Genomic DNA, 23692 nt, shown 5'->3' with positions numbered 1-23692 from the left:
AGAGTTGCACATTTGGGAACAAAGGCAGTGTGCGTTATGGGAGAAGGATCTGATTAATGACATAGATAGCATTCAGTGTCTAACTAAATTTGAAGACCTTAATATTATAGCAGGATCAGTCCACGTGGTTGTGTGTTTTTTCTCTAGCAGGTGATTGAATTGACCCAGGATTAGGAATTTGAGAGTGGTGAAGTGGAAGAAAGAAAATAACGTACTTGGTGGACTGATAGCTTGGGTGACAACCAAGATTTTGAGATTGGTGATAACACAGAACTGGAAAGATGAGTGTAGGTAGAGTGCATCTAAGGGATTGAGACTGGACCCCGGTTAGAAAAGATAGAGTGGAATACTGAACGACAAAGTCAAGAAGAGGGTAGGACAGCCAGATGGCATGACCATGAGGGAAGGGATGGGACTGCTTGTGAGGTAGGGTCTGGAAATGTTACTGTGGACAAGGTTGATTCCTATGGCCTTAGTCTTCACTCTAGAGGGTTCTTTTCAAGAGCCAGATTTAGCCCAGTGGTTGAAAGTAGTGTTCAGTGATAAGGTTGAGGATGTAGAGGTCTTTTGTTTTACTATGTAAAAGGGGTTTCCAGAGGTCCCTGTGTAAAAGGTTGGAAGGAAGGGCGGCAGTTGGGGAACGCATGCGGTGACTGAGACAGCAAAGAGAACACTGTGGGCATGAAGACAAGAGAAAAGGTAGTCACAATGGTTTATGTTTTGAATAAAGCCCAAGGGTGACAGGGGTGGGAGCCACAGGTAGAAGTAACTAGCAAGATTCCTGAATTGACCTGTGGTGTAATGATTGTCTCTGGAGCCTGATCCACTGTGTCTTTGTAATCTAAAGGGAATATTAGTGGAAAACTTAACTCTGGGTGGTAAAACCTAAAGCAGTTAGGCTTTAAATAACGAAAGCCAGTAGGGCTCACATTTCTTAAGCGTTCTCTGATGTCTGCACAGTCCCACTGTTTGGAGTTAGCTTTGAGGTAGAATGGGAAGATATAGCACTACCATTAATTTAGGAAAGTCCACAATTTGTCACATCCTACTGCCAAGGACCCAGGAATGAATGATAGCCATCATATTGGGTGCTTCTTTATCATAGAGGTATCTTCTGCTGGAAATCCTGTTTCCTCCTACTGTTCCATTTTACCTGAAACTGGGTACTGAGGCCACTGCTGCTGGGGTGACTTCAGCAACTCTGATGAGTGAGTCAGTAGCTTAGGTCTCTTGCCTCCTTGAATTACCAATGCAAAGCCCAATTTGCTGCATACCTCCTTTGGGGATCAGAACATTTTTAAAGCTAGTAACTAATTACTGCTTATCAACTTTATATTTGTTTACTTACTTAACCTTTATTCTTTAATTTCAGTTTTTAAAATCTGTGGTGGGGACAAGAATGGGAATTAGAATTTCTTGAACAACGAAAGCATCTGTATAAGAATCTTTGTATGCTTACAGGGAAACAATGATGTGTCACAGTATCTAAAATCTAATGTATTCAGTAGAACAAATGTCTCTTTTCTCCTACTTTAGATCTAATGGGATGTAACTGGAACCGACTCTGATGATAAAAATCAAGGACCATCAGGCAAGATCAGGCAGTAAGAATTTTTGCTTCCAAATGAAGACACTGACATTTAGAACTTCTACTTATTCTAAGGTATTCGAGGTACAGTTTTACTTTAATTTGACTCCTTGGCAGTCATTTTATAATGCTGATTTCTATCTATATAGATTTCATAAGTTTAAAAGTTTTTATGTTAGAATGGTTAGCTTTTGGGGAAGAGGCCACACACACACACACACACACACACACACGTTCCTCCAAATCTGAGAAGAGATTCAGATTTTAAAGGGAGGTCATCCTTATAATTAGGAAAGCGTGTCAATTATAAGAAATATAATGGACTTCCCTGGTGGCACAGTGGTTAAGAATCCACCTGCCAGTGCAGGGGACATGGGTTCGAGCCCTGGTCCAGGAAGATCCCACATGCTGCAGAGCAACTAAACCCGTGAGCCACAACTACTGAGCCTCCATTTTAGAGCCTGCCAGCCACAGCTATGAGCCCGCGTGCCACAGCTACTGAAGCCCACGCGCCTAGAGCCCATGCTCCGCAACAAGAGAAGCCACTGCAATGAGAAGCCCGCGCGCCGCAACTAGAGAAAGCTGCGCACAGCAAGAACCAAAGCAGCCAAAACTAAATAAAGTAAATAAATTTATTAAAAAAAAAGAAGAAACACAAATGTAAGAAAATATATCAAAATGTTCATTAAAAATAAAGAAATACACTGAGTGCAGATTAACACTCAGTATAGAAGAACTGGAATAAATAAATGTCAATTTAATAATTATTTTATTTATGTCATGACCCTCTGAGATGAGCAATTGAATTCAGCACTCTAACCAACTGTGCTTACATGATACAAGAGATCTTAGTGATTGCCCTTTAGTTTGATCTGGAAACCTCTCTTTCCTGTTTTCCTAAACTTACTGTTAAGAGTTTTCTATTCACCAAGAAATGTCACTTATACTCCCTGTAGACTGTTTCTATAGGACCTTGGGGATCTGACGGGTTAGTTTCACTTAGATCAGAAAAACCAGGCATGTAATTAAAGAGTCAAATGATACTTCCAAATCATTGGGTGGCTGTCCACTTTAAAGACTACATAAGACAATTGAAAACAATCAAAGGAAACATAGTGTCAACAGAAAACATAGTGGTCTCTATTTTTATAAAATACATATAAATTTCAAAGAGGGTACAGTTAGTTTGGTGTTTATTTAAAAACAAAATAATTTCGTGTTAATTGTATTTTTCCAAATAGGCAGAAAGTATGGAAAGATAAGTATTTTTAGGGACAGTCAGAGTTGGTTGGTTCTCTGTATACATTATAGAGGTTTGTAAATTAATTTTGCTAGATTATAGAGAAGATGAAAATCTGAGAAAAATGTATCACTTATTACTTGGATTTTAAATTTCATTTTATTCTGTTTCGGAAGAAGAATATGTAAAACAGTAAATTCTAAAATATAAGAATCCATATTGAAAAACCTAAGACTGCTTCAGTTAAAATAAATGAATTACTTTCTAGAAGGCGGTGGTATAATTGAGCAGTTTTTGCCAAAGAAAAGTTACCTCGAATCAAATAGCAGATGAAAAAGAGGTTGTTTTGATGAGAAGTTTTAAAACTTCTCTGGCAGCTAGCAGGTATATTGTACTTTTCAAAAATTTTTTGGTGTCAGTTTGAATCAAATGGTAATGATATTAAATATATAATTTGACTTATTACCAGAATCATTTTCCTTTTTAAAAAATTTGGATGTACTTTATTTTTTGGCTGTGTCAGGTCTTAGTTGCGGCACGCAGGATCTTTTGTTGCAGCGTGCAGGCTCTTAGTTGTGGTGCGTGGGCTCCAGAGCTCGTGGGCTCTGTAGTTGCAGCACACGGGCTCTCTAGTTGTGGCACGCAGGCTTAGTTGCCCCGTGGCATGTGGGATCTTAGTTCCCTGGCATCCCCTGCAGTGCAAGACGGATTCTTAACCACTAGACCACTAGGGAAGCCCCTCCCTTATTTTTTAAAGCTATCTTTCCTTCTTACTTTCATTTAACAACATTAGTTGAATGTTCAGGCTTTGCGAAGAATAAGTCTAAATATGTGGAAGGATATAAATTATTCTATAACTTCATTATGAATGAAGTTGAAGACATCTTTCACTCAGAATGTTTACTCTGGGGCTAGGGAGGCTAAATACTCTTATCTGAAAACCATTTAAAAGCAATTTTGAGGACTTCCCTGGTAGTGCAGTGGTTAAGGATCTGTCTGCCAATGCAGGGGACACGGGTTCGAGCCCTGGTCCAGGAAGATCCCACATGCCGCAGAGCAACTAAGCCCTTGCGCCACAACTACTGAAGTCCGCGCACCTAGAGCCCGTGCTCTGCAACAAGCGGAGCCACCGCAGTGAGAAGCCCACGCACCGCAAAGAGTAGCCCCCGCTTGCCGCAACTAGAGAAAGCCCATGCACAGCAACGAAGACCCAATGCAGCCAAAAATAAAAAAATTAATTAAAAAGAAAAAAAGCAATTATGAAATGAGCACATAAAAATCATAGTTTAGTATTCCTTTCTAAGTAATACAGTTAAGTTCTGTATTCAGATGTCAACAAAAAGAGAGTAGGAAATTCTGATCAATTGAATTTGGTGACTAATTGGTTGTGGTTGTTACCATCTATGGTTCTACTTGTGAAAGTGCCATATAACCTAATTAGGTTGCTTAAATCCTTAAATTAGGGATTCCTATTCATCAATTTCTTATATTGCCCCGCGCATTTGCAAACTAATATTTGTCATTTTCCCTTTCAAAAATGAAGTAAAAATTTCACAAACTTGTGCTCAGAAGTTTTATATAATACATTTTGACAATATTTTCTTTCTTTTTTTTTTTTTTTTGCTGTACGCGGGCCTCTCACTGTTGTGGCCTCTCCCATTGTGGAGCACAGGCTCCGGACGCGCAGGCTCGGCAGCCATGGCTCACGGGCCTAGCTGCTCCACGGCACGTGGGATCTTCCCGGACCGGGGCACGAACCCGTGTCCCCTGCATCGGCAGGCGGACTCTCAACCACTGCGCCACCAGGGAAGCCCTTTTTTTTTTTTTTGACAATATTTTCTTAAAATTTTTTTGAGAGGATTTTAAGATTTTGAGATAGTGGGATTTTGTTTTTTTGGGAAGGGGGATTAAAACAAAACAAAATCAGTACGAGTTACGGCCCTAGAACATTTGTAAGGTGATGTCTTGGATTATAGTTTACATTAAGTTAAAATAGTACCTTTTAAAAATATTTTGTTTGGACTCACAAAAACATTTGAAAACATTTCAACAAGGTATAATTGAGGGAATAGGTATTCCCTTGCCACCATGATTTTCTCTGTGGTGTGATGGAAAGAGCACAAGCTTTGGCTCTTCTACTTTCATGCTACCCTGAGGAATTGAATTAATATTTGTCTTAGTTTCCTTTTCTTTAATAGTTACTTTTTAGACTTTTGATGAAAAATGAAAAAAGTGTATAAAATTATATAAAATGATGCTTTTCAGTGTTAGATTAATGCACATTATTGCTAAAGATAGAGAAGACCACACTACTGAAGTATCATTCACAGTTATCCTTCTCCTAGCAAAAAACAGGTCAACTCACACTACTACTGAGAAGCTTGTCAAACCAGTTTCAAACTTAACGACAAATATTATGCTTGGAGAGAAAGTAAAATGAGCTTTTGGCAAAAATCCCTTATCAAAGGCTTACCATCTGGAAAAGCAATTACTGTCATGTGCATGCTAGCAGAATTTTTTGTTTTTCAGTTGGATGAAAGCACTGATGTGCTGAGGACATACCAGCACTTCATAGAGATGTGTTACTGTTTAATCACTGAGAAATCCACACTAACAGAAGAGTTTTTTTGTTGATATTTTGTTTTATTGTTGTTGTTGTTGGTGGTGGTGGTTGGTTGGTTTTTTAAAGCCATTGTTGTCTGGAAAAGTTGCATTGGTTCCTCTGATCAAAACCCAACAACTTTAGCTGTAGGAGAGGGTGCACTTGGTCTGTGAATAAAAGAAATTGCACCAAGATATAAATTTATATCCTGCTTTTTTCCAGAGGAAAAAGTTTGGCATTTAGTAATGTGATTTCTGGTTGTGATTTAATGTTGAAAAAAACCAGTAAAAATTGTGGATGTAAGCAATTTTTGGCCACTAACACCGTGTCTTTTTAGGATTTTGGGAAGAAATGGTCAGCAAATATAGGATCCTGCTTTTCCACAGCGATGTATGCTAGCTGTGTAGGGTGACAGGGCTTTACATGTTTGTTAATTTGTTTTTTAGTAAAATAAGAAGAATGTTTCTTTACCACTGATAATGCCATTTCTATGATTTCAAGGAGGCATAAACTTACATTTACTTTTTCAAATAGTCAGAACTTATAACTTCATATTCACAGTATCATGAGTTTCAATGTTAAGGATGAGGTATAAGAATTTTATAAAAGTCTGAATTATGATGCAAAATAATTCTTATCTAAGAGTTTGACCATTTCCCCACACTTGATGATTTTATTGGGTTATCAAAGAAAAAACAACCAGTGAATTTTTATTGTACATGTTTAAAAACCACATCTAAATTTTGAAATAGAACATGAAGAAATACTTTCCAGAGCCAAAATGCCGGCGGAGAATATATTAGGAATCTTGTTGCTCCAGTCTCTCAAATTGAAGCATTTAACATCCAGTTTTGAGTGGGATATGCTCTTTTTTGGACATTGAATGGAATGCTGAAAGTAGACTTGAGAAGGAAATATTTCTATAATTTCTGGGTCCATGTTCAATCATAATATCCAGAATGTATTCAATATAACACAGTTGATTTATAATTAAGAATTAGGCATTTTTAGTTTAGTAGAAATAAAGAATAAGAAAGGAGCTAGTTGAAATGGAAAGCAGCTTATGGCTAAAGGTGGTTCCAGAGCAGGGGCCTTGAACATCTTGCAAGGAAGCTATCATAGGGGGTGGCAAAACAACGAAGGTGCTTACTTGAATGGGCTCTGTCTGGCCAAAGATGAGACAATTTGAGCATTAGTAAGTATAACTACAATATATAATCAGTCACATCCAATATGTTTAAACTGATGAGTTCATGATGATACTTTAAAGAACTCATTCATTTTCTTTGGAGTATGCTAAGAAACCAACTATACCTGAATGTGACCAGTAGTTGAGGAGAGGAAGTTTCTTTTCTCAGGTGTATTCTAGTTAGTAGTATTCTGCTTACAGTTAAGGGGTGATAAATAGAACATTACCATTTCATAATGAATTCCAGGACATAAGCAAAGATCATCAGTGGCTGCTAACATCATAGGAGGAGGGACAGTCGGACATTAGGTTTCTCTTAATGAAAGTTCACAATCCTTTCTGTGAAGTATCGTTGCCAACAAAATTGAATTTGAATCTAAATCTGATCAAGCCTGTAGCTCCAATTACCAATTTACAGGAAGCATAGAAGACAGGGAAACAAGTGAAATGATACCATGGAGATGCAGTCAGCAGAATCTAGACTATGGGGAAGTCTTTGGGACACACAACTTGGTTTTTTTTAACAAATAAATTGTGAGGAACAAGACAAGAGAAAAGAAGGAAGAAAACTGAAATTAATAGCAATGTTTGGACTTTATTTGGGTCCAGATTTTAATAAATAAATATTTATAAAATAATCAGGGAAATTTGAACACTGGATATTTTATATTAAGAAATTATTGTTAATTTTTAGGTGTGATAGATAACAGCATGTAGTTATATTGAAAAAGAGTCATCTTTTAGAGATACATATTGAAATGTTGATGGATGCAAGGATTTGTCTGTGATCTGCTTTATTATCAGGAATAGAGGGAAGGCTGTGGCTGGGGATGAATCAAGATTGGCCATGAATTGATCTTTGTTTAAGCTAGGCACTTGTGGTGTTGGAGGGTGGGGTGGTGGTGGTGTAATTCTTGATATTATTCTCTAAGCTTTTTTGAAAATTTCCATAAGAAAAAGGTCCAGAAATTTACATTTTCTCTTTCTTGGCTTATAAGAATACAATTGAACTATGTGTATTTAGCAACCTGCCGAATTTTTATTTCTAATAATTTCTTGAGTCTTTTGGGATATATATGTACAAAACCATATTGTACACAAATGACAGTTTTACTATATAGTGCTTACTGTTTACCAGGCTCTATTTTAAGCACCTATGCATATTAACCCATTAGGTCCTTGCAAGCAAGAGCTCCAGTGAAATAGACATTAACTTGCCCAACGTTGTGTAGCTGGTATGTGGCAGAGCTGGGATTTGAATCCAGGCATTCTAGCCCTAGAGTCTGTGCTTCTCTGTTTGTTTGTTTGTTTTTGCGGTACGCGGGCCTCTCACTGCTGTGGCCTCTCCCGTTGCGGAGCACAGGCTCCGGACACGCAGGCCCAGCGGCCATGGCTCACGGGCCCAGCCGCTCAGCGGCACGTGGGGTCTTCCCGGACCAGAGCACGAACCTGTGTCCCCTGCATCGGCAGGCGGACTCTCAACCACTGAGCCACCAGGGAAGCCCGCTTTTCTGGTTTTTATATCTCCTTATAAGCTTTATTTTTAACCCCTCCACTCTAATCCTTGTACCCTTTCTTTTGTTTGTTTTAGTGTACTGGCTAGAATTTAATCTTTTAAACACCAGTTTTCATTTGTAATTTTGATTTTGGAAGTTGTCTTAATATTTAGTGAATCCAGAGTCCAGTCAAATTAACTCCTTTATAAATACAAGGTACTCACCAAGAAACTAAGAATTGACTTAGTATGAAGCTAGAAGCCAAAGAATAAAGTGTATCGCTATTTAAAGTTGCCAAGACATGGAAGCAACCTACATTTCTATCTAGAGAGGAATGGATAAAGAAGGTGTGGTACATATATACATTGGACTACCACTCAGCCATAAAAAAAGAATGAAATAATGCCATTTGCAGCAACAGGTATGCATCTAGAGATTATCACACTAAGTGAAGTAAGTCAGACAAAGACAAATATGATATCACTTATATGTGGAATCTAAAAAAAAAACGATACAAATGAACTTATTTACAAAACAGAAATAGACTTACAGACATAGAAAACAATCTTATGGTTACCAAAGGGGAAAGGTGGGGTGGGGGATAAATTAGGAGTTTGGGATTAACAGATACACACTATTGTATATAAAATATATGTATTTTATATTCAGAATACATATTTTATATATATATATATATCTGAATCACTTTGCTGTACCCCTGAAACTAACACACATTGTAAATCAGTTATACTTCAATTAAAAAAAGTAGAATAAAGTGTATAGTAACAGCTTCTAGTTTTTTTTTTTCAAAATTAGATTTATCTCCCGATCTGCAAGCAGCCTATTCCTGGTCCGTTTGACTTTGAGTTACTTGTTGACTCCATTGGTCCTATTTGCTGAATTTCTCTGTGACTCTTTGATCTTCTTCCCCCAACCCCCACACCTGTCATACAATTACTTCTCATTTGACTTTACATGGGTTCCATGAGATAAAAGCAGGGGAAGCACTTAGCACATTGTCCAGCACATAACATATATCTAGTAAATATGCCTTTTGGTTTAAGAGAAAGCTACTTCACAGTTTTGTTTTAAAAATTGTTCTTATTTCTTTAATTAATTTTTTAAATGGGGAGAGGCGAATATGGCGTAGTTACTTTAAGAAGCCCGAGGCCTGGGACGTGGGGGAAAAACTGATGATAATGTGCTGTGGTGGTTTAATGAGTATCTTTGTGTTCTCTGTAAGGCACTTGCTTATAATAGTCTCTCAGTTTGAGAAAGATTTCTGAGAGAGTTGGATGCCAAAATAATGCTTCTCTACTAGGGAGTGAGGTAGGAACAATTTAGGGGAAAATGTAACTTGTCCCAACTCCATGGGATATTTACATTTCTCTTTGGCCAGCAGCAAAATACATTATGATGTTGTAAGATAGCTAAGCTTCATGAAAGGAGGCATATACGCTTCAGTAAGGAGGACAATTTTTGGTTTCACCCTCAAGAGAAAGAGATTGTTCATAATTACAGATAACCTTTTCCTGAAGTTTGTGGAAGGTGACCATCTGAAAACTCGGTGTAGCTAGTTGAAAGCTGTGCTATTTTTCTGTCCTTCACTGCCTTCCTCCCTCCATCCCATGTGCTTGTTATTTTGTATAGCAATAAAATGAAACAACCTTTTAACATATTTTTAATGGTATTTTTGGAAATTATATTAAACTATTTGGAAACTGAAGGTTGTAGAGGCACAAGAATTTCTTCCATTTTCCAAATGACAGAATATAATTATTCAATATAATTATTGAATGGCACAGCTATTGAAATTGAATAACCAGTTACTTGACTGTTTTGCTTTTATGGACTAGTTTATTGGTAAGAAATAAAACATATTTTTTGAAGAATAAAATAAATGTGTGTGGTGGAAACTCACTCTTCTATCTGATCATGAAAGCTTTGAGTGGAAAGATGAAATACTCTCCAAACTACACCTGGATGCTATGGAAACCAAAAGGTGATATGCAAGATTAAGCACAGTTGAGAGGTGCTCAGTTTAACATCTGTCATCAGTTAGTTGGTAAAGGCCTTGAACCATTTATTGTTCTGAAGATGATCTTAAATGAGGAGGCATAGCTAAAGTGGTCAGTTACAGAGTATGGGATCAGTGAATTTAAGAGAAAAGAAAGCTGATAGGAGAAAACAAAAATGTAGTAATAATAATAATAATAGCTAATATTTAGTGTTTACTATGCAGCAGGCAATGTGATAGACACTTAAATATATATTTTCAGATACTATCCCAGTAACCCTGTGAAGTGTAAACTGTTATTACATAGATACGTATGCAAATAAAAAACTCTGCATAGCAAAATAAAACACCAAAAAAAAATTTTTTTGTAGGAGGAAAATGAATCTTAATAAGGTGTACTTTGAAATGAACTCACAGGAGAGCCAGGATTCCTCCATCTCTTCATCTTGGACTGAAACCAAAAGCTTGAGTTCAGAAACTGATTTTTAATCAGAATTGAAAAGGAAAGCGAATTCTAGTTTAAACAAGCTGCAAAAGCGTGGATTTGGGAAAACCAGGGATTTAGGGATTTTGCTAGTTCAGTATAATTTTATGATATGATAGGGCTCCTGAAAAGTTATTGTAGTCACTAATTATTAGTTGGAGTATAGTGTCTCATACAAGAAAAGTCATAGCTCTAACATGCTAGTCAAATCACATTTTACTGTTTTAAGGAGGGATGCCTTATTGGTTTTGAAATGGTGTTTGATATGGAGTGACTTTCAAGTATTTTTATCACTTTAAACTCCTTCTTCAGTTAAAAATGAACATGGAAATGAATTTAAATAGCTATTAATATTTTCGAGAAATTTTGGACATTGCTTAGAATTAGAAATTCCTTATATTATTAAAAAACACTCTGCCTATTACAGGTCTAGCAGTGTAAACTAAAATTAGGTTAGGTGTAAGATTGAGAACGTCTGACCTTACTCTTCATATATGGATGCGTTTCCTGCTAGTAAAAATTGAAAGCCTGAAGTATAGTGTAAGACCTGTATTGCTTGTAACGTGGTTTATTTAGTTACTTATAAAGGCCATTTAAATTTCGGATTAAGTATACTTTTCCAAAGATGTCTTTTATATCTATTAATATATTTACTAGTGTTACTAGTACTCCTCATTCCTTTGTGTAGATGCACATTTTGATCTGATATTCATGTAGATCCAGATTTTGATCTGATATTCTTTTCCTTCTGCCTAAAGAACATTTCTTTAAAAAGGTGTGCAGGGGCTTCCCTGGTGGCGCAGTGGTTGAGAGTCCGCCTGCCGATGCAGGGGACGCGGGTTCGTGCCCCGGTCCGGGAGGATCTCACATGCCGTGGAGGGTCTGGGCCCGTGAGCCATGGCCACTGAGCCTGTGTGTCTGGAGCCTGTGCTCCGCAACGGGAGAGGCCACAACAGTGAGAGGCCCGCGTACCGCAAAAAAAAAAAAAAAAAAAAAAAGGTGCATGCCTTATAATGGATTTTTCTCAGCCTTTGTCTAAAAACATTTCCATAGTCATTTGGAAATATATTTTAACTGGATATAGAGTTATTTATTTATTTATGCTGAGTTGGGTCTTTGTTGCTGCACATGGGCTTTCTCTAGTTGCAGTGAGTGGGGGCCACTCTTCGTTGTGGTGCGTGGGTTTCTCATTGCGGTGGCTTCTCTTGTTGCGGAGCAGGGGCTCCAGCGGTGCGGGCTGCAGTAGTTGTGGCTCTCGGGCTCTAGAGCGCAGGCTCAGCAGTTGTGGAGCACGGGCTTAGTTGCTCTGTGGCATGTGGGATCTTCCTGGAACAGGGCTTGAACCCGAGTCCCCTGCATTGGCAGGTGGATTCCTGTCTACTGCGCCACCAGGGAAACCCTGGATATAGAATTTTAAGTTGACTTTTTTTCTTCCAGTACTTAGCAGTGTCACTACACTGACTTCTCATTTGCATAGTTTCCAATGAGAAGTCTTTTTCTGTACATAATGAGTCTTTTTCCTTACCTCTGTCAACTTTTAACATTTTTTCTTAATCAGTGGTTTTCAACAGTTTGATTATGATATTTCTAAGTGTGGTTTTCTTTGTTTATCTTTCCTGTATTCTGTTGAGCCTCTTTGTTCTGTGGGTTTATGGCTTGAAAAACATTTGCCTATTATTTCTCTACATATTTTTTTCTATCGCCTTCTTCCCTCTAGCTTTTAGACCCCAATTACATGTATATTAGTTTGATGTATTGCTACAAATTATTGGTGTTCCCCTTCTTTTCCTTTCTCCCTCCCTCCCTCCTTCCTTCCTTCCTCCCTTTCTCCCTTTCTGTTTTTTCTTTTTGTGCTTCATTTTGGATATGTTCTATTGTGTGTTTTCAAATTAATTGTCCAATCTGCTATTAATCCCATCCAGTGTATTTTTCATTTCAGATCTTGTGGTTTTTATTTCTAGAAATTTCATTTGGGCTTGAAAAAAATCTTGCCCTTCTCACCTAAACATCGCCAGGTCTTTCTCTGCCTTCTTGAGCATGTTGAGCATATATATAGTAGTTCTTTTAATATCTTTGTCCGCTAAGTTCCGTCTATCTGTTAGTTCTGTGTCTGTTTTTATTGATCTGTTAGTCTCTTGGTTGTAGGTCATATTTTCCTTTTAGTTTATATGCCTTGTAAATTTTCATTGGATGTCATTGTGAATTTTATGTTGCTGGGTGTTGGATTTTGTTGTATTCCTTTAAATAATGTTGGTCTAAATTTGGCATGCAGTTAAACTTTTTGACATCACTTTGATTTTTTTTGAGATTCACTTTGTTTTGAGGAAGCTTTGGTAGGGTGGGTCCTGGGCATCCTTATTTCCTTGAGCTAATTTAGAGTTGCTACTTTTTGAGGACTTTACTTAATGTTTCATGTATTATTAAAACCGTGTAACTCAGACTGGGACTTGAACACATGCGGCAGGGATTTGAACGCATGCGGCCAGGACTTGAACCAGGCCAAAACTCTGTTTGGGACTCCAACCCACGGTCTTTTAATTAGAGTCACTCACCTGGTGTCTGGACTTACTGAGACTCACGTTCCTTATGTCTTAGCGCTGAAGGAATTCCGCGAGAGGCAAAGTGATAGGCAAGAAGTAGATTTATTAATATAGGATGCTTGTAAGAGATGCAAGCAGGCAGGCAAGGGAGCTCTGCCCTGAGGATTAAGTGGGCTACAATTTTATAGTCAAAGGAAAGGGGGAGGGGAAAAGACTGCCTTCTTCGAGTAGACATGGGGCTTACATCACTAGTTCCTCCTTCGTATCAGTCAGGAGTGTCTCACCCTATGAGGTCAAACTAGGATTATCATAGCACTTATTCAAGTCAGTAGAAGGGTGGTGACATTTTTCTTCCACCTAATGGCCTGGGGCATATCTTGTGCTTTTATTTATGGCTTTATAGTTAAGCAAGCCTGCTTCATTCCACGATGTTCCAATAGCTTTCTTGAACGATCATTAACTTAACAGTGGTCTCCCAAATTTTCCTAGGTTTCCCTCTCTGTCTATAGTCCCTTAGTGGGACTTCTACAACTACCTGTATAACTATCCTATTCTATCCCTATCATTATGAGGTCTTTTCACTCTACTTGGTGGGAATACAAATTATCTCTACCCTTGTATGAGCTTTGGGACTTCTTTGACCTATTTGTTTTTCATTGGTCCTTTCCCCAACGTTAGGTAGTTTCCTCTCGCAGATGACCTGTCAAAGACTTGAGGGGAGGCCTCTACAGATTTCCAGAGCTCTGTGTCTGCAGGTCCCTTCTCTCTGGTACGCTTTAACCAGATTCTGGCTGCTTTGGCTTCCCTGAACATTGTCAGTCTGTCTCAACTCTTTGAGACTGCCAGGCTCTGTTGAAGTCCTCCCTCTCTACCCTGCATCTTGGAAACTGCTTCAGGGGTGTAAAGTGAGGCAGTTGGAGGTCTCGCCTAATTTTTTTCCCCTTTTCTCAGGGATCCCACTCCTGCTTTGACTGTTGTCCAATATCTGAAAGCTGTTGTTTATTTTATCCAGTTTGGTTGTATAACCAGAAGGATTAATCAGATCCCTGTTACTCCATCATGGCTGTTTGTAGAAGTACTCGATTATCTTTTCCTTCTTTTCTGTGGGTTAAGATGTGGACCTAAATAAAAGAAGCCAGGAAATCATTTGGCTTGTTCTCAGTGTTTCAGGTGTTAGGCTTAACTGTAACTGAGGCAGAGGAGTCCCTAGTTGCCTATGGTCCAAACCCTTTGATAATAATAAACAGGCAATTTTGGTACATCCCTTCTCACTTTCATTCTCTGGAACCTACTGCAGTGGTAGGGTGGTTGATCAAGAATTATGGTATTCTGAATCTTGGTTAGGTACTACATAGTTTTAATAAGTTCTTAATACTCTTACTTTCAACTGAATTAAGACCTATTTTTACTTACTTTTTCTCAGCTATTTCAATTTGCTATTACCTTTAATTTTATCAGGTTTTTTTTGGCTATCTTATTTGCTAGTAAGTTATCTATCTGGTTGTCATTTTTCACTGGGTTGTATTTACTTCATCATGTGTTTTTCTGCATCACAGTAACCTTTAGGATCTTGGAAAGGTTTGATCTTTATTCATTATTATCTTTAGTTCTGTTCCTGCTTCTCTGTTCTTGCTTTCCTTTACCCAGAAATGAATGAGCAAATAAGTGACTGAATAGACATAGACAAATATATTCACACATATATACACACAGTGCATTTTCTCAATTCTAAGACTATTAATTGTGATATATACTATTGATTGAATATACTTTAAAGAAAGAAGAAACATTAAATTTATTTTTCAAATCCTTCTTAGAAATTAATTGACAGAAGCATACATTTATCCATACAGTTTCTATACCATCTTCTTTGGAATCGTAATACAAGAGTGAGTCTAATCCTTTTTCATGCTGACATGCTGATTTTCCTCACCTGTTGCTGCTTTTCTATACATTATGATTGTCAGTATAGTTTTGAGTCGTATGGGAAATGTTTGGAATTTAACTGCTTTTCTTTGTTGGCTAAATTCATGGTTTCAGTTTTTCTATAAACTGTGAATTAAATAACTTCTTTTTTGAGTCAGCTGGAAACTTTTGACAGATATCCAGCCCTTGGGTAATAGTACTTTGTAAAATGTAAATTGGTCACACCAGTGTCTCCCAGCTCTGCTAATTCTGTGATCTATTTTGAGGGACTGGGTAATTTCTACTGCCTTTAATTGCTCTTGCTTGTCTCGCAACAGACAATTTTTGCATCACAATAGCTTTTTATTTCAGTGCTTTCTGAAAACATTTTCAAGCGACAGTTAGGCTTTCAGATTTAACTTAAAATTCAAAGGCTTGTGAGTTTATGTATGCAGTAAATTCAGCTGTGGTGATATTTGGATAAACAGATACCTTCTATGGGAAGGTATTTCCCATAGGTTTACACATGGGCAAGCAGTTACATACATCACAACTTACTCTTTTGCTTAACTACTGGTACCTTTTTTGGACATTAATTCTGATACTTCTCCTAGTTTCAGAAACCTAAAAATATTATTTTAAGAAAAGCATTTTTAGAATTGAGAAAATATGATTTATGAATTCAGTATACAATAGCAAGCATAAAGTCTATCAAGTGGTAGAATTATTTCATTAATTTTTGAGGTGATCAGGTAGCAGTTAGAAAAATTAGTGTTGAACCTGTCTGTATGCAAATGTATGGTTAACTTTTTAAAAACTGGAAAACTAGTGAAACTATGCAAATAGTAACCCAAAGTAAGAAGACTCAAAAATTGACTAAAAAATTAAGTACATCTATATGAAAAAACCAGCACAAAATTAAAAAGAAAAATAACAAAATGGAAAATATTTACAAATTTGACCTTAAATCCTATCTAAAATAACTATGAATATTTAAAAAATATTTACAACACTAAGATTCCAGTAAGTACATGGATAAAGTCGTGTCCATTAGGTCAAAATAGAGTTTACATAGAGTAAACAAACGTAAGGAAAAGAGTTCAACCTCCTGGGTAATTAACTGAAACAATAGTGAATAACCTTTTTGTACTTATTGAATAACTGTAATAAATTAGGGAATGAAGTACTCATGCATTGTTTTGGAATTGGTACAGCTGGCCTCCATGGTTTTCTGATGAGAAATTCCCCTGTAGGTAATGCATTGTTTTTCTCTGGCTGCTTACAGGATTTTTTTCTTTGTGTTTAGTTTGAGAAACTTTATTATAATGTGTGTATGTTTGGATTTCTTTGGGTTTAACCTGTTTGCAGTTTGCTCAGCTTCTTGAATTTGTTAGTTTATGATTTTCACCAAATTTGAAAAACTGTCATCCATTATTTCTTCAAATAAGTTTTCAGCCCACATTTTCTCGCCTCTTCTTCTGGGATTTTGATGATGTGAATGTTAGATCTTATGTAATTGTTCCACAGGTCCCTGAGGCTCCATTATTTTTTTCAATCTATTCTTTTTCTTTTTCTCTTTTTCAGACTGGATGATTTCTATTGATCGATCTTTAAGTTCACTTTCTTTAAGATCGACTCTTTCTTCTGTTATCGACATTCTGCTCTTCAGACCATCCGTTGAATTTAATTTTGGCTATTGTATTTTTCAGTTCTAAAATTTCCATTGATTCTTCTCTATGTCTTCTGTTTCTTTGCTGTGACTTTCTGTTTTCCCATTTGTTTCAGTAGTGTTTGTAATTGCATTTTGGTTCATTTTACTGATAGCTGCTTTAAAATCCTCGTTAGATAATTCAGACATGTTTGTCATCTCAGTACTGGTGTCTGTTAATTGTCTTTTCTCATTTAAGTTGAGATCTTTTTGTATATTGCTTTATTTTTTCATGAATATAGTTATAAAAACAAGTTACGAGAATAAGAACAAAGAGGAAATAGAGCCAATCTAGCTGTATAAACTCAGTTTCTTTCTCTATAAAGTAGAAATAATAATATCTACTTCACAGATTTTTTTATAAAGACTACATGAGAACACATACATAAAATATCCATCTCAGTCCCTGGCATATAACAATGCTCAGAAAATATTAGTTAACTTTGCTTTTCTTTTTTCTGATTATAGTATTTTGAAATCATTACTGTCAACTACTTGGCATTTTAAGGGAAGAGGTTCTTTAAAAAAAGTCTTAACCTTCCTTTCCTAATTAGTTCTCTAAATTGTAATTACTTAATACAAAGATCAGCGTCTTCCTCATTACTGTCTTAGCTTTTTTACTGGGGGATGTACCTTTTTGTTGTTAAACCTAGATTAGTTTTCTCCTTGTCTAGGTCCTAGGTAATTCGTCCACTTTCTTCTGTTCCTTAGAGACTCTTTTCTATCTCCAACACTTATCCAGGGCAGAAGTGGAGTGACGTATTGGCAGCTCCCCCTTACTTGCCAGCATGATAAGTACACTTCCCCTTTTTTGCTTTTAGGATTTTACAGCTAAGCTTTACGGGAAAGGTAGAAGGAGTAAGAGGTAGAGAAGGGGTGCTGGTCATGACAGAAATAAACACAGAGGTGTGACAAAGCTTAGGAAATCCTAATAACTTCTTAAAGTCATTGGTAGTCTCTAACTCTTGCTGAGTTGGTAACTGGATGCCCTATTTCAGGGGTCCCCAACCTCCGGGCTGTGGACTGGTACCAGTCCACAGCCTGTTAGAAACGAGGCCGCACAGCAGGAGGTGAGTGGCGGGGCAGGTGAGCGAGGGAAGCTTTGTCTGCCGCTCCCCGTCACTCGCATTACCGCCTGAACCATCCCCCCCACCATCCGTGGAAAAATTGTCTTCCACAAAACCAGTCCCTGGTGCCAAAAAGGTTGGGGACTGCTGCCCTATTGGACTGATGCATCTTGATTTTTTTCTGCTTTCTCCTGAAACCTCTCTGACTTTCATGATGCAGAGTTTTTCCTGAGAAAGTGACATTTAAGCTAAAATTCTGAAAGATGAGTTAGGAGTTACTAGGTGAGAGCGGAAGAATGTGCAGGAAGACAGAACCAGCATATCTGAAGTTCTTGAAGTAACGAAGGAGCATATTGGAGGTACTAAAGGAATGTCAGTACAGAAATAAAAATGGTGTGGTATCGGCAAAGGGATAGATGCATAGATCATTGGAACAGAGTAGACAGTCCAGAAATAGGATCCACAGAAATATCGTCAGTTGATGTTTTTTTTTTAAAAGGGTAGAGTTAATATTTTATCGTCACTTATCAGATGGCAGTTAGGTATATAGTGTTTATACTTGACCTTTCCTTTTTGTAAATAAAAAAATTACAAGTTTTAAACAGCCAATGGCTGTTTACTGGTTATGTCTTCAGAAAACATGAGGTTAATTCATTAATGGTGGCTTCAAGGTTTTCCTTATTGGTGCCAGAAAATTCACCCACTTTCTGTTCCTTTTTAAAAAACTGGAAGGTTGCCATGCATTTGACTTCACACTCTGAAGCAACACCCTGACAGTCATCCACATCTACTTTGAGGAACACCACGTTGGAATTCTTTTCAGAGAGAGAATGAAAGAAAGGCTTGATCATTTTGCAAGTCCCGCACCATGTGGCTGAGAAGTCGACTACTAGGAGTTTCTCTCCTGCATTGTTCAAGGCCTCCTGAAAAGCATACTTTCTCTTAATCTGCTTCACCATTTTGGCTGCTGGGGTCCGATGAGCGACCTCACGGTGGAAGCAATGAAAACGGATCCAAGGGGCTGGACAGAGCTTTGGCCAGTTGATTTTTGACAAAGTTGCAAAAGCAATTCAGGAGAGAAACAGTGACCTTTTTAGTAAATGGTGTTGGCTTTGCATTCATATGCAAAAAAGAATCTTGATTTATACTTCACACTTTATATAACAGTTAATTCAAAATGCATCATAGATCTAAATGTAAACTGTGAAACTGTAAAGTTCTTGGAAGAAGGCATAAGGGAGAATATTTGTGACTTGAGGTTAGGCAAAAAATACTTAGATATGGCACCAAAAGCATGATCCACTAAAGGAAAAAAATTGATAAATTGGACTTCATAGAAATTAAAAGCTTTTTGCTCTGTGAAAGACACTGTTAAGAAAATAAAAATACAAGCTACAAAGTGGGAGTAAATGTTTGACTATCACATATCCAATAAAGGACTTATGTTAAGAATATATAAAGAACTCTCAAAACTCAAGAGTAAAGAAACAAATAACTAAGTTTAAAAATGGGCAAAAGACATAGACATTCCGTCAAAGAGGATATAAGGTTGATAAATACATGAAAAGATGTTCAAAATCATTTCTTTTAAAAATCATTTTCTTTTAAAATCAAAATCATTTCTTTTAAAAAAAGAAAATTTGGAATTTGCAGAAAAGTTGCAAAGGTAGTACAGGGTGAAATTTGTTAGTCTTTCCTTCTTTTTGATAGCTCTGACACTTTTGAATAGTACTGCTCTGGTATTTTGTAGAATATCCCTCAGTTGGGTTTGTCTGATGTTTTTCCGATGATTACACTTAGGCTATAGTGTTTTGGGAAGAATACTACAAGAGGTGAAGGACCCCTTTCTTTACATTATACCGCGGAGTACAGTATCAACGTTATTATCACTGGTGGCGTGGTGGTGTTAACCTTAATGATTTTTTTTTTACACTTTGGAAAACAGTTTGGTACTTTTTTATGGAGTTAAACATACAGTACCATATAACCCAGCAACCACCCTCTGGGTACTTACTCTAGAGGACAAAAACTTAATTTCACATAAAAATCTCTACACAAATGTTCATAGCAGTTCTATTCATAATCACCCCGAACTAGAAACAACCTGATGTTTTTCTGACGGGTAAATAGATAAATGATGGTACATCCATACAGTAGATTACTATTCAGCAACGAAAAGGAATAAATTATTTTTTAAAATTTATTTATTTTATTTATTTTTGGCTGCATTGGGTCTTAGTTGTTGCGCGCAGGTTTTCTCTAGTTGCGGTGAGGGGGGGCTCCTCTTCGTTGCAGTGCGTGGGTTTCTCATTGTGGTGCCTTCTGTTGTTGCGGAGCACGGGCTCTAGGCATGCAGACTTCAGTAGTTGTGGCATGCAGGCTCAGTAGTTGTGGCTCATGGGCTCTAGAGCGCAGGCTCAGTAGTTGTGGCGCACGGGCTTAGTTGCTCTGTGGCATGTGGGATCTTCTGGACCAGGGCTCGAACCCATGTCCCCTGCAGTGGCAGGTGGGTTCTTAACCACTGCGCCACCAGGGAAGCCCAGGAATAAATTATTGATTCATGTGACAACTGGATGAAGTTTCTTTTGGGGTAATGGAACTTTCTGTATTGTGGTTGTGGTGGTGGTTACATGACTCTATATGTATTGCTAAAACTCATAGAACTGTACATGCAAAAAAGTTTCTTTTATTGTATGATAGTTTACAAAATGTAATTTTTAAAAAGTGAAGCTAAAGTAAAAAGAGTGCATACCTGGAACACAGAGAACAATGGGAAAAATAGCAAAAATGGTACGACTGAAGAATGGATAGTAACCACATCATTTAGTCCTTGTAGGACTTAATGGACTTTAAGCAGGGGAATGACCTGATCAAGACATTTTAAAAGAGAGGTTTATGAAGTCTCTTTGATCTTCAGTGTGGAGAATGCATTGATGGGAGATAGATTGAAGATCTAAGAGGAAGAATAGAAAATAAGACATTTCTTGCATCTTTCCCACAAATTTTGGTAAAACCCATTTCCTGAAGTCTATTTTTGGTATTAGGATCTTGTGATGATAAGAATAATTATAATTACAAGCACTCCTTTTGACTTTTTTAATACAACCTATATTTTTGTACATTATACTCTGCTTTTCATGTGAATAAATGAGACTCAGTTACCAACTAACATGATTTTGCCTAGTTGTGTCTATCCAATATTTTGGATTCAGAAGTGTTACCATCTTAAAAAAAGTTACTTATGCAGTTCTTGGTATATTATTATATTTGCTCTTATTTTGTAAAAATGAGTAGAAGATTAAAGAAATTCAGCTGGGAATGATAAGTATGCTTATAAATTGAATATTAGTTAAGACCAAGATGAAAATTACAAATCTTTGGTTTCAGTCAGCGCTTATTGGGTTAAAGAATATTAATCCAATATTGTGTGTGAAGTAAGAGAACAGATTTTTAAGAAAATGTGGAAACGTAATTATATTGTTGACAACAGGTTAGGTGAAATTAGGGACATACATGTTTTTGAAAAACTTAATAGTATCCCCCTTTTATCTTTTCACACATTTTAGTTTTCATACAAATTTTCGGGAGTAGAGTATATATAAATATAATGAATTTCCTGCAATGCTAGTGTTGCTATACAAAAATCTATTATGTCAAACTCATGAAATTGCCATTTTTTGAAGGCAAAAATATTAGAATGTTGGCAGTTTTGTGTGGTTGAACCTAATATTTTTTTCCCAGATTGATTACATTCTTGTCTATAAGTTCTTGATTTAGAGAAGGGTATGTTTTATAGTTAATTTTCTAGGAGGTATATCTTGGTTCTGGTTCTGTACAAAAGTCAAAAAAGATTCATTGATTCGCAAAGAGACAGCAAAAATGTGAATTAATGTTCTTTTTTTAAACATAAGCTTTACCCACAGAAGTAATTCTCCTTTTTGAAATGCTAAAAAGATTGGTGAAACTAAAGTCCATCTTGAGCATTTCTACAGTCCTGGTTCTTTCCTCTTCTCTCCGTGGTGTCTATTTGGTGTCTATCTTTTCAGATATTTTCAGTCCATTTATATTTATGTACTTACATACATATATACACTGATTTATATATGTAAGTGTACATATATACACACATATTTGTAGGAAATATATAGTATTGTATGGATTATTTTTTGTAAGGGGTATATTTATATATTTTGGCAGTATGATTTTTTCACTCTCCAGCATGTTTAGATCTGTGTTTTGTTGTTGTTATTTTCAGTTTCTGCATTGTGTTTTGTACGATAGCTGTACCAGTTTTATTTGGGCCCTCAGGGTTTTTACTGCAGATTATTTATAATTTTTTAAAACTACAAACAGTGGAGTCAGGAGTGTCCTGTATGTACTTTTTCATGCACCTGCATGATAGTTCCTTTAAGATAAAAAGAAGTGGAATTGCTGAACCATATGGTATATGCACTTTAAATGTTTTATAGGGAAATTTTCAAGTAGACAAAATAGAAGAGTGAACTTCTACTTGCCTTCAACAGTTATCATCCCATGATCAATCTTGTTTTATCTGTACTCTCACTTTATCCCTTCTCACATTTTGTAAACAAATTGAGATATCGTGTCATTTGATCTGCAAATATTTCATGTGTTTCTGGAAAATATAAGGTCTTTTTTTTTTTTTTTTTTTGGAGAAAAACACTATTATCACACTTGAAAATTAACAATAATTCTTTTTTAAAAATTTTTTTATTTATTTAATTATTTACTTATTGGCTGTGTTGGATCTTCTTTGCTGTGCGTGGGCTTTCTCTAGTTGTAGAGAGTGGGGGCTACTCTTCGATGTGGTGTGCAGGCTTCTCATTGTGGTGGCATCTATTGTTGTGGAGCACGGGCTCTAGAGCGCAGGCTCAGTAGTTGTGGCGCACAGGCTTAGTTGCTCAGCGGCATGTGGGATCTTCCCAGACCAGGGCTTGAACCCGTGTCCCCTGCATTGGCAGGCGGATTCTTAACCACTGCGCCACCAGGGAAGCCCAACAATAATTCTTTAGTATCATTAAATATTCAGTCAGTGTTCAAATTTTAAACTGTTTTAATGTCAGAAACATTTTCTTCCATATTTTTTTATTTGTTTGAATTAGGATCCAGATGAGGTTTACAGTTTGATTGGTTGATATACCTTTAAAAAAAAGTCTTTCAAACTATTTTTCCTCTTTTTCTCCCTCCCTCTCTTTCTCCCATCCCTTCTCTCTTTCTTTCACTCCATCTCCCTGATTCCCCTTTCTTTCTCTGTCTCCAGCTTCCTTTCTTCCTCCCTCCCTCCTTCCTCCCATCCTTCCCTCCCTGTCTCTCTTTTTTAAATTTTGCAGTATTGATTGAAGAGACTGGGTGGTTTGCCCTGCAGATTTTTTCCATACTCTAGCTCTTGCTTATTGCATCCCATGGCATTGTTTAACTTGTTTTTTGTTCTCTGCATTTTCTGTAAATTTTTAGTTAGGTATGGAGGCTTGATGTGATTCAGGTTTGATTTCTTTTTGTTAAGACTGTTTTATAGAAAGTGTTGTCATTTTCTATAAGGAGGCACATATATAGGGTGATGATACATGCAATTTTTTTTTAAGATTTTTTTTTGATGTGGACCATTTTTAAAGTCTTTATTGAATTTGTTACAATATTGCTTCTGTTTTATGTTTTGGATTTTTGGCCCCAAGGCATGTAGGATCTTAGCCCCCCAAACCAGGGATCAAACCTGCACCCCTTACACTGGAAGGCAAGGTCCCAACCACTGGACAGCCAGGGAAGTCCCGATACATGCAGTTTTGATTTGGAAGATATTGCCAGATTGTCTTCCAGAACTGTTGTTTCAGTCTATAC

The 23692-nt window shown here is 36.9% G+C and overlaps 1 protein-coding gene and 1 pseudogene across 16 annotated transcripts in view; one reads left to right on the top strand and one right to left on the bottom strand.

The window, feature by feature from the left end:
- NCOA1 (nuclear receptor coactivator 1) overlaps positions 1–23692 on the top strand; it is a 366103-nt gene that overhangs the window by 168477 nt on the left and 173934 nt on the right. For 14 of the 16 annotated variants that reach the window (XM_089922464.1, XM_022574322.2, XM_089922461.1 and 11 more), the window contains one exon: positions 1537–1663. The exons of 1 other annotated variant lie outside the window; for it this stretch is intronic. The gene's annotated coding sequence lies outside the window, so the exon portion shown is untranslated. Of the gene's footprint in view, positions 1–1536; positions 1673–23692 lie in introns of all 16 variants that reach the window. One more of the 16 variants, XM_089922457.1, reaches the window with a different exon arrangement.
- On the bottom strand, positions 18113–19347 carry LOC149747796 (thioredoxin pseudogene; annotated as a pseudogene).

This window comes from Delphinapterus leucas, chromosome 13 (genome assembly GCF_059928025.1).
Source record: "Delphinapterus leucas isolate spDelLeu-1000000601 "Yukka" chromosome 13, BTC_Dleu_Yukka2, whole genome shotgun sequence".
NCBI classification, from domain to species: Eukaryota; Metazoa; Chordata; class Mammalia; order Artiodactyla; family Monodontidae; genus Delphinapterus; species Delphinapterus leucas.
Note: the sequence above shows the minus strand (reverse complement) of the source record. Positions and strands in the feature narration are given on the sequence as shown.